The sequence below is a fragment of the Myodes glareolus genome, chromosome 1 (assembly GCF_982192425.1).
Source record: "Myodes glareolus chromosome 1, mMyoGla1.1, whole genome shotgun sequence".
Classification (NCBI taxonomy): Eukaryota; Metazoa; Chordata; class Mammalia; order Rodentia; family Cricetidae; genus Myodes; species Myodes glareolus.
This window is the reverse complement of record NC_142026.1, coordinates 12,014,097-12,024,311: the sequence shown is the minus strand read 5'-3', so window position 1 is coordinate 12,024,311 and position 10,215 is coordinate 12,014,097.

The following is a 10,215-nucleotide window of genomic DNA, read 5'->3' as shown; positions in this document are numbered from 1 at the left end:
TATTCTCCCCAAAGAGGTAACTTAACTTTAGGAGGTAACTTTGTTGACAGAGGTTTGTGTCCCACCTGTTCCCACAGTCGTTCAGTCTCAAAGAAGCACACAGAGGTCTACATTAATTATAAACTGGTTGGCCTATTAGCTCAGGCTTTCTTATTAACTAACTCTTACATCATACATTAACCCTTAATTTTTTGTCAGTATTAGTCACATGGCTTAGTAAGTTTTATCAGTGAGGCATTCTCATCTTGCTTCCTCAGTGTCTAGGTGACGACTGCTGACTCAACCTTTCCTCTTCCCAGAATACTCCTGTTCTGGTCGCCCCGCCTAGACTTCCTGCCTGGCTACTGGCCAATCAGCATTTTATTAAACCAGTATAAGTGACAAATCTTTACAGAGTATAATACCCACAGCAGATCTTAGTACAATATTACATAATTAAAAAATTAACTTGCTATATAGAACAGAGAGGCTTAAAGTGAGAGAAATTAATTTGGCCCCCAAAGATGTTAAAATGATAAACAAATTACATCAGGCCTTGAGTTCAAGTTTACTTTATGACTGTGTTTTCCAAAGGGTGTGTTCTATTGTGATCAGTTTAAAATATTGGAGTAGTAACTGCTTTCTGACTGATCCTGACTGCCAGCCAACACAACCTCCTCCCATCTCTTTGTGTGTGTGTGTTTCCACAGAGGAAAAACAAAGTCCTATAAATTATCTTATTAGACCTTAGAGTACTTGAGAAACACCATATTTATGATAATTTATAAATATTAATGGCATCTAGGGAAGAAGAGTTTCTGATTTAAAGGAAAAAGTTAACATTTTTACTAGCATCTTCCAGCAAAATCTCCATATAACAAAATCTATCATGGGACATAGCCCTCTTGGATGCCTGTGTATCAGAATCCTTAGAAGAGATGCCAACATTTGACTCAGCACAAAGATTGATCCCTGCTGTTGGATCCTCCCATTTGGAATAATGTTCCAGACGGTTTGTGCTACCACTCCCTCTTCTGAATAAATACATGAATTCTACTTTAATTACATGTCAATCATTCCTTAATGTGAAATTCTCAGAAACGTATGATAGAAAGTCTTTGAGAATCGTTTTACAAGAACCAAGGATTATTCTTTATGGTTTAATTCTTGGAAAACACCTGTGTCTAACATTTCACATGCATAATAGACAGCAAGGTTGCAAGAGAAAATGTGGTTGGGGGAATATGCCTCCCAAAGAGTTTTCATGCTCCTTGCTTTAGGCTTTAAACATTGGTTTGAGATGGATGATTTAAGCTTCAGGATAAAGAGGAAATATTGGCATGGTAAGCATCAAGGAAAGCCTCTATGTTTAAGCCTTCCATCACTTTCCTGTTAGGATTGAGCCTTGAAGATCACTGTAAAATGTAAAAGAATAGCTAATAAGCCAAAACATTCTGTATATGTACATACATACTGTATGTACACACATAAATACATACTGTGAATATGTCTATATGTGTGCTATGTGTACATATGCATGTATATGCACATGAATGTGTATATGTACATGCATGCATTGTGTCTGAATGTATGCGTGTACATACTTGTGTATGCCCATGTTTGTGTGTATTTATGAGTGTATGTTTGTGTGTGTTTGTACACATATGTATGTGTAAAGCTAGAGGAGGCATTGGTAACAGTTGAATCATAAGCTGCAGATTGCTTTGCTAAGTTGTGTGACTAGTACTCAGTGAGTTGTCTTTCTATGAATTCTTCCTCTACACTGAACGACTCCTCATAATTCACATCCAGTTTCGAGATGCCTACCTTGTCTGTGGGTGGGATCATATGAACCACTTGATTCCTCAGGAATGTGGTGAGCTTGTCTAAGCAGACTGACATGTACTACATGGCTTTTCATGTCACTACTGTTCAGAGTACTCTTGGATTCCCCAGTTGAGGGCAGAACATATTCCTAATACATGGCTTCAGCAATCCTGTGCTCGGATTAATCTGTCATCACAGTGCTGACACTTGGCAGCAAAAGTTTAGAAACTCCATTTTCCTGGCTCCCTAACAATCTTCGGCTAAGGAAAGGAAGGCAGGTGAGGGGAGGCCCCTGGGTCATATACTTCTGAGAAAAGATATAGGTTTATCCGATACACATAAATTACAGAAAGTTGAAATTATTTTGAAAGAAATACGTTTTGGAAAGTTTCTGCAAGAATAACATAGAGGTCTGTCATCAGCAAGGTGTAAGTCATTCATAATTAGGATTTTCTGAGCGATGACTCATGTCTCTTGGATAGAGGAACACAAAAGCAATTAGTAGGGTGTGAATTATTTGGTTTCTAAATAGCCTGACAGTTACAACAACCAAATTTAGATTTTTATCTGTCCAGTGCTGATTCAATGAACATTTTTTCCCTACAATCAGGGAAAAACTTAAAAAAGAAAACACTTAAAAGTTCTTGTTATACATCCTACTCAAAGAGAATATGACGGAAAGATGTGGTTCTGGGGCAGGCGGAGTGCTCTGATGCCTGCCACCAGTGGGAAGAGAAAAATAAGAGAGGATCCTTGGAACTGACTGATCAGCCAGTCTAGCCAAACCAGTGAGCTCTGGACCCGGTGAGAGAAAAAATAAGGTAGAGAGAAATAGAGGAAGACTTCGTACATTGACCTCTGGATTCTATATAGCTGTATGTGCACACACATGAATGCATACAACACAGACAGACTGAATCTCTCTCTCTCTCTCTCTCTCTCTCTCTCTCTCTCTCTCTCTCTCTCTCACACACACACACACACACACAAGGTTTTGATAAGAAGCTACCAGCAGGGTATTTGGTCTGAGTGAGTACATCCAGTGTGGTGACGCATTTCCCATCTTGTGATGAAGAACAAAGAGCCCATTCCACTTGCACTGTGCCCATGAGAAACAGAGTGCTGGTGAGTTATTTGCTTGGAATTCTACAGAGATCACTCCACACACTCAAGGTTGTCTCATTTCCTCGCTCAAGCAAAATTTACAACCGGAATGCACTTACTGACATAAGCATAGAGAAGTGAGGACCCTGGAAGAGATTAAGAAATTCATCATATCCCTGTGTTTTCTTCCTTTGATTTATTGGAGAGTTTGCCTGTGGCAGCATGTGTGACAGACAGAATTTTGCTTAAAAGCAATGTCTTTGGAATGCAAATGAGCGGGATCTCATAAAGACCCTATGTATTTCTATTTGGGTGACCTTGTGCTATTTCATTGTCCCTCTACGCCCCACTTTCTTACTTCACAAGGCTCTTGTGTGGGTTAAACAGACACATCGATAAACAGATCTTAAAATTGCTGCTTTCATGTTTTACTACTGGGTCACTTGTATCCAGCAAACTATGTGGTGTAACATAGGTGGTTAATAAATGTCTGGTGAATACTTGTATACAATGTTTTTCGTGGTCCCCACACTGTAGTAAGCAACCACGACAGGGACAATTGTCACATTTAGGACCTTTGAGAATATATTTAATGATTTCCCGTGCTTTAGATTAACTCTAAAATTCCCATAAGGCCCTTCATGGTCTGAGTCATTTCTGTGATTATATTTCTACCCTGAGTTAATCTTCAAGTTTGGCTCTCTCTCTCTCTCTCTCTCTCTCTCTCTCTCTCTCTCTCTCTCTCTCCTAATTGTATTTCCCTTTTACTTCGTCTCAAGTAAGCAGAGCTGTCTCCTACATTGAGACCTTTGAACTCTTGCATTTTCCCTTTCTGCACCAGTTAGTCTCCTAGTCCTTGTACTGAAGAAGTCTTTCATATAAGCTATTTGGTTAAAGCGACACAAACCTTCCATGAGCTGTACACTAGCCTACTCCATGGCATGCTAAGGCAGGAGGTCACAATCAGTTTCTTGCACACTCAGCTAGTTCGCATGGATTGGGACCTAGTTACTGACTTTTTCTGAACCTTCTCAGACCTTCATTTCCCTCTTCTTCGTCTATAGTTGTGTAATTATATAATTCCTATTATAAATTATGTGTCATATAATACCATACTTAGTCCTGCTTCTCTGATGAAACAGTGATGGCTAAAGTTACTAAAAACAGGAAGTGTAAGGACTCAGAGTAACAGAGCCATAAAGATGGGTATATGTAACTCAGCCTCATCTTGGAGTTAAGGCCTAAATGTTCCTTCCTTTGGCCAAGGACACCAGCAATCCACTGGGGAAGGTTATTTAAATGATCATTTGGGGCCACTTGTAACCAAGTACCTATAAGAGAAAAGGATTTGGATTGAACTTTGGATATTTCATAACACATTTTAATAAAAATATGGTTTAGAATAAAAATGATTGCCGGCTTATAACTGTACTAGAAAATGTGTGTGGAGTCGGGTGGGGGGATGTGGTTGAGATTCTAAATCACCAAGTAAGCATGCTAGAGCAAGGTGATAGGAAGCAATGTTTGATCAGGGGAAAGTGGTGGGAAGGGATGTTTGATTAGGTTGAACTGACTGATGAAAGAACGTTGTGTCCTGGGTTGATGTCGCTGTGATCAGCAGGGTGGAGAACTGGCTGCTCACTTGGCTGGTTAGCTGCAGAAATCTAGACCCAAAGATCATCCCTACCAGATCACATCAGAATTCCAGCATTTTCTCTTTCAGTTAAATAAGTTTCATTTTATTTGTGTGTGCGTGCATGTGTGTGTGTGTGTGTGTGTGTGTGTGTGTGTATGTGTGTGTGTGTGTGTGTGTGTGTGTTTTACCTATGGAGGACAAAAGAGGGCATGGGATCCCCTAGAGCCAGAGTTGCAGGGTCTGTGGCCCACCTGCTGTGGGTGTTGGTAAGAAAACTCTAGTCTCTGATCTTCTACAAGGGCAGCAAGCTCTCTCAGCCACCGAACCATCTCTCTAGGCCCACCTGAGGTTTCTTGTCCTGTGGTCGAAAGTAAGTAAGGGATGGGGAATGTTAGACGCTGGAGAGATTTTTTGTTTAAGATTCCTCATCCATCTCTTAACTTGAGAAACTTCAGAAGTAACTCCGGTCACTGAGATGGTGCAGAACTGAAAGAAGTCCGTTAACAAGCCTTCTCCAGGACGGTGGTGAGAAGCAGCTATGTTCTGGAAATGATCCCAAAGGTTCATGTATTAGAAACTTGGTCCATCACATGACGGTGATAACACGAGCAGATGGGACATTTAAAACATGAGAACTTGGAAAACCATTCCCCACGTTTGCTTTGATTTCCTCCCTCATCATATAATACTCCCTCTTGCTTCCAGCATGCCGCTATGCATCACTAAACCTTCACCAAAATGGGTACTATACAGTTTTGTCTTTTTAGGCTCTGAAACTAAAAGGTGAATGCGCCTCTTTGCTTTACAAAGTCTTTGTCCTCTAAGCTCTTTCTCTCTGTCATGCTGGAAAATGGGCAAATACAAGTAAGAACAACGAATAAAGGAACTCCTCCCCACAGTGGACTGCGAGGACCCAGTGGTGCTGATGGGAACTGCAGGACATCACCCACTGAGCACGTGGTGATCACAGCATGTGGACATGATGGTCAATCGGGCAGCAGAGTCAGGGCACTGATTAAGATAACTTGACCTGGGGTAGATAATAATGGCATCCTTGGAACTGAGGTCTGTTGGCAGACTACTCGAGGCTAAAGTAGATAAATAAATTAGAAGAAATCCATATTTGATGAAAACGATCCCAAGTCATCCTGGTAGAACATTGGGATCGACTAATTCTCTAATGAGGGACAGCAGATTTGGAGAACCTCAAATAAGGAGAAATCAGATCAGGCTGAGGAAGGATCCTGCTATGAGGTCATAATTTATAGAGCAGCCCCCTCTCTCTAATCTAACCAAAGGGACCTATAATCAAAGAATGACAATTCATTGGGGGAAGTATAAATAATGAGATTTTCCAGGAGTATTAAGCTCTGTTTTTCTGGAGACTGGCAGCAATGTGGTTCACATTCAGAAGAGAGACTTGCTGAAGTTAGTGATTGAGGAGCATTGCGGTGGACCTTGAGTGTCAGCAAACTCTCTCCGTGAATTCAAAAAGAATATACATAGCTAATATTATTCATTTTGGCATGGTGATACAAAATTCCATACTACGTGGGCGTCATTCACACAATGGAGTACTACACAGCAGAAAAAAATGACATCTTGAAAATTTCAGGCAAACGGATGATTCTAGAAAACATCATATTGAGTGAGGTAACCCAGACCCAGAAAGACAATTATCACATGTACTCACTCATAAGTGGTTTTTAAACATAAAGCAAAGACAACCAGCCTTTGTAGGCTTTGTATCACAATCCCAGAGAACTTAGACAACAATGAGGACCCTAAGAGGGAGACATACATGGATCTAATCTACATGGGAAGTGGAAAAAGACAAGATCTCCTGAGTAAATTGGGAGCATGGGGATCATGGGAGAGTGTTTAAGCAGAAGGAAGAGGAAGGGAGGGGAGCCGATAAAAATGTATGGCTTAATAAAATCAATAAAAAAGAGATGATTTTGCATACAAAAGTAGCAAACCCAAAATAATTCTGCATGTTTAGAAGAATTGCAGATTATTAGAAACATCACATGCCTGTATGATACAGAAGTAATGACTCCTCAACATATTTGACTCAACTTATTTCATTCAATTTCCTCATTTCATCTGCGCAAATAGACAGACAATTTCGGAGGAGTGCCTGCCCACCCGTGAACTATGATAAACTTAGCTGTCTTAACTTCAGTGGCAGCTACGGAACAGAACTGTGATCTTTATTGCTGGAGTAAATGAATGCACTCCCTGCCTTCTCTATACGTAGATACTGATGTGGCAATGTTTTCTCCTCATTCTATATGCTATTCTGCTATCCCTAGAGCAATTTGCATTCTATGGGCTGGGCTACTATTACATCATCATTATCCTGTCTCAGGGCTATAGCAACTCTATAATTCTTGTTTATAATTTTACTGTCAGGGACTTTGATCAGCTTTTTATTCTAGGTGACATCATATTATTAGTCCATTACGTTGATTATATCATCTTGCTTGAATCTGGAGAACTTGAAATAGTAGCAATTTAAAACTCTTTTCGTTACCAGTGACTCTTTGGTGTGTACGCCACAAGATAGAAATCCCTTATAAAAATTCAGAGCTCTTCTATGTTGAAGAAATTTTCTAGGGATGCACAGAGAAGTTCAGCAAGTGTTGGTTGACTGAGTGGTGGTTTATTTGTATAAACAAAGTAAAAGTGTGATTTTGCTATTATCTTTAGTTATACATTGGTTTGCTTTTAGTGAGTCCCTTAAGCTACTCTGTAGAGTTGAGAGGTAGGGAGGTACTTGTGGGATGTCGGTGTTGGTCCTAAGGTTTCATTGTCCCCAGCAGAGCCAGTGAATACTAATTGATATGACTAATTACCAAACAAACTTTTCTCATATAAAAATATAATATAATATAAGTCCAAATCTTAATGTTACTCCTAATCAGCTGGATGGAAGTTAGCTAACAATGGAGATACTGTTTTCCCTCAGGTACAAACATTGAAAAGGGTGGATCACGTTTATACTGATCACAAGGTCAGACAATATAGATCTTTTTGGAGGGCAATTTTAGAACTCAGAAAAGCTTTGCACAGAGAGTGTGAACTGCAGGTTTCTACCGGAAACTGTTAGACAGTAGAGACATTTGTACGGGTGCACAAACATGAGCAAGCGTGTATGTCATGGCAGTGTGATGTTAAAAAATGGTATCCAGGTCTGATGCTGATCTCAGATACCAGGAGAAGAGGCAAGAGGAATGCAAGTTCAAGACCTGTTTGGGTTACAGAGAGGATTGACAGCCACCTAGGACCACTTGAATGAGATTCTGCCTCTAAACTTTAAAAAAGCCAAAAAAGAAGCCCCTAGGTGGTGCAGTTTAAAGGTTCAGTTCTGGCCTGACATACGTGAGGCCCTAGGCCCAATCTCTATTACTGCAAAAATAAAAATTGGATTAAATAGTATATTAATAGACATAGTCAATTTATGAACTACAAGTAGTTCGCGTGAATACTCAGGATCTGTTAGAATGTAGAACATAGTTATTTGCCAGAAATATATTTAAACACCCTGTTGTCTAAGAACAGAAAGGTTACTAATGTGTGCTCAATATTGCATCATCCCTGTTGTATGCAAAACGTAGCACACAAAAGCATGTTGTGCAGGAATCTGCCCAGTGTGTTTCACAGTGTTAAGGTCTGCCTCCGGCAACATCAGCCGGGTGAAGAGCGGCAATGACACTTCCATCTTTTTCCGTTATCTGGAGCCAGTACACAAAAAAACATGCATATAATTATTGATTTCATATAAGGATTCAACTCTGAAAAAACAGAACTTCCAGTTGTGTGCCCAGATTTGAGATAATGAAAATTTCTGTCTCCCTCCCCTCTCTTGTGTCTCTTCCTCTCTCTCCCTCTCTCTCTCTCCTTTCTCTCCTCTTTTGCCTCAGCCCCCTCTCCCCGACTTTCTCTCCTTTCTTGTTTGTATCTGAGGTCTCACTCTATAGTCCAGGCTGGTATAGGAGTCATGAACTCGTGGTTACTCTCCTGATTCAGTCTACGGATGGGATTGCAAACACACACCTCCTTGCCCCGGTCCCTTGAGTTCACTCTTAATACCTTATTGATATGGTTATTTTCATATGTTTCAGTTAGGAGAAAAAAGTGGAAAAGCCAAAGAGAAGCTCTTTCTCAATAAAATGGTAGTTAATGAATTCTTTTGAAAAATCGACATTTTATACTTACATTGCTTTATCTTAGGGTTAAAAGTGACTAGAGAACCCTGGAAGGATGGTTTGAATGATACCGGTACCCCACAGTCTCAGGCATTTAAACACTTGATCTCCAGTTGGTAGCATAGTTCAGGGAGGGTTAGGAGCTGTGGCCTTGCTGGAGAACATATGGGAATGGGTCTTCATAGGTTAAGGCCTCACCCGACTTCTAGTTCCCTCTGTTTTGTTTCTTGCTTGTGGTTCAAGCTGTGAGCTCTTAGCTTGCTGTTCTAGCTCCCATGCCTGCGGGTCCAGTTCCCCTAACCCTGTGCCTGCAGCCACGCTGTCCCTGATATCATGGCCTCTAGCCCTTGCAACAGTAATCCCAAATAAATTCTTTCTTGCATAAGTTGCCTTGGTGATGGTGTTTTATCACTGCAACTTAGGAAAAGAACTAATCCATTTGGGAGAGACTTTACATATATTTAGATTCCTGTGTTAATGAAGTGCCATTTGCCTGCTCATGTGCAGGGTAACCTATAAAGGAGACAAGACAGACAACTATCTTTAATTTTATTTAAAAGATGGTTGCAACTGTAGTCTGGATGTAAAATAAATGAATAAATTTAATTAAAAACTACAGTCACCTTAAAATGATAGGCAGGATGGGGAGAGAAAAGAAACATGGGAAAAAGACAGGAAGTTTGTTTCTGGTTCAGTGTCCTGATTTTTTTTTAACTTTGTAAGATACACTGAGTATCACAGTCTGTGGCTCTTCACCTGAAAGTGCTGTTAATAACACACACACACACACACACACACACACACACACACACACACACACTATTTCTCTCTCTCCTTCCTCAAAAGTTTGACCTTTTAGTTCTGTGAACTTTCAAATGAGAAGGCATTTCCTAAGCTTTATCAAAGAAAGAGAGAGAGAGAGAAAGAGAGAGAGAGAGACAGAGAGAGAGAAAGAAGTCCAGTATTGTATACTTTCTCCCCACCCTATGTTTTTCCTTCTTAATTCTTAAAGCAATGCAGAAGTAATAATAATAAATTTAGAAAAAATTGGATTCATATTTAATATCTTTCTTTATCTTGGTTATAGATTCCATGGCAGCAGAGAACACATCTCCTTTTTTTTCCCCCAAGGTTTTCCATCAACAAGTAAAGAAGCCCTTAAAAATCTTTTCATTAGGTTGAATGTGGTGGTACTCACCTTTAATCTCAGTGGAGCTCCATGAGTTCGAGGCCAGCCTGGTCTACATAGTGAGTTTCAGGCCAGCCAAGGCTATGTTATGAGTCTCTGTCTCAAAACAAACAAAGAAACAAACAAACAAATCTGTTCAGTAGACCCCTGCATGAATGAGTAAAGGATTGGAAATCAGTTGTATTTATTCATAGGCTCCCTGTCTTTTCAGGGCTTGTATAAGTTGACTAAACCGAGGAGCTTGTGTAAGAAACCCAGAGTCACCAATG